The following is a 1,879-nucleotide window of genomic DNA, read 5'->3' as shown; positions in this document are numbered from 1 at the left end:
TCTTAGAGTTCTAGAGATTTGCAAATTATGTGGCCTGGATACTTTAACCTCACTCAAGAACACCCTCTCGGAGTCCACAATAGGACATGCAGGTTCAAATATATGAGTTCAGCTTCTTTCTAGAATCTATTTATGTTAAATAATAAATACCATGATAATAATGCTTCTATTACTGTTACATATCTAAGAAACTCATAAAAAAATAATTATTAAATTAAAGCACACCCGGTGGGATTCGAACCCACAATCGCCTGATTAGAAGTCAGACGCCTTATCCATTAGGCCACGGGTGCCATATCTGTTTACATTGTCCAATTTTTATATCTAATAGACGGATGTAAATGTGTACTTTTATGATATTATTTCAAGCCCATTAAAAGGGCTAAAAAGATATTGGTTATATGATTAATATAGGCAGGGTTCGATTTGAGAAATAGGATATTGTTTCTGGATGTGAAATATTGGAGATTCGTGCCAAGATGTTGTTTGAGGAAATTAGTATCTTGGTGTACCATCTTTAGAAGTTTAGAACACGCCAATGTATTGCGAATAGAGATACCTTTTATAGACAAACTGAGTATCTTAAGAAGGTTTGCGGTATAACGCTATGTCGGGACATGATGTTACCTTTAAGGAGGTTCACGGTCTTGCTAGGCCGGTTTTTACAAAAAAATAATAAACCGAGCATGTACCTAATGTTATAGTACACTGCAAACTAGATCAGTTTCGGTTCATCTTGGGTGATTTGAATCGGGTTTTCTTCAAAAGAAATTGAAATTGCGGGTTTGTATAAATATTTAAATACGATAAAGGCATAGAGGCATGTATATTGTAGTTATGCATAATAATTAATTAAACGCATATCAAATTATGAAAAAAAATCAATAATAAAAGTAAATGGCTATTCTATTTACACGACCAGTTTTAAGTTCCAAACCATAAAATGATCAATTAAACACAGTTTATCAAACCATTAACCGAGTTATAGAACTTTCAAACAGACTGATTTACTTCAGTTTATATGGATCAGTAAGTTTCAACAGTTTAGGAACATTTGTGCTTACCTTCTCATACTTGCTAGATATATAGTTAGGTTTGAGTATGGTAAACTAATTATTATATATAAACATACGCGTAACTGTATATTGGAACTTGGAAGGATGAAAAATAAATAAATAATAAACGTAAATGACTAATTATACTACCTGGTTCCAAGTTCCGAACTGTTAAGTCTAGATTATCAAACCATATGGATCTTCAAGGCAACATGATGAAGATGATGAAAGTGATTAGGTATGTACGCTCATTTTAAAATTTTTGCATATATATGTAAATATAATAGAAGTTTATTTAACCTTGTTTGTTTTATCTTATAAGTGTATGGTAGAAACTCGCATCGGAGATTATTGTTTATCTTTTTTATAAGATTCTAGACTTATGGTGATCTAAGATGTGGCACATATTAGAAGTGATATTTTGATACTTATGGTAATTTAGGATGTGGCATGTATTAGAAGAATAATATTTTGATACTTGTGCTAATTTAGAATGTCGCATGTATTAAAAGCGTATTTTGATGCTCATGGTAATTTGTATTTGACTTTGACAGGTATTAGAAAGCATTTGACAGGTTTATATTGTTGGGTTGAGAGGCTGGAAAATTAAAAAAAAAAAAGAAAAATCAAAATTTTGCTGCTCCTATATCGACGACTTCTCGTCGATATAGAGTATTTAAAAAATGTAATATATTTTTTTAAAAAAATGAGCCTATATCAACAACTTTTCGACTTTTCATCGATGTAAAAAATTAAATTTTTTTAAGAAAATACCCTATACCGACGAAAAGTCTTCGATATAAGGTATTTAATAATTATAAATA

General features: G+C 30.7%; 1 non-coding gene across 1 annotated transcript; it reads right to left on the bottom strand.

The window, feature by feature from the left end:
* Positions 1–220: 220 nt before the first annotated feature.
* TRNAR-UCU (transfer RNA arginine (anticodon UCU)) lies at positions 221–293 on the bottom strand. The gene has a single exon. It is a non-coding gene; the product is annotated as a tRNA-Arg (tRNA).
* Positions 294–1,879: the final 1,586 nt, after the last annotated feature.

The sequence above is a fragment of the Bidens hawaiensis genome, unplaced genomic scaffold, assembly GCF_021521415.1.
Source record: "Bidens hawaiensis isolate Kalapana, Puna unplaced genomic scaffold, B.hawaiensis_p1.1 tig00003781_1, whole genome shotgun sequence".
NCBI lineage: Eukaryota > Viridiplantae > Streptophyta > Magnoliopsida > Asterales > Asteraceae > Bidens > Bidens hawaiensis.
The sequence above is the reverse complement of the archived record's forward strand: the minus strand, read 5'-3'. Positions and strand labels throughout refer to the sequence as shown.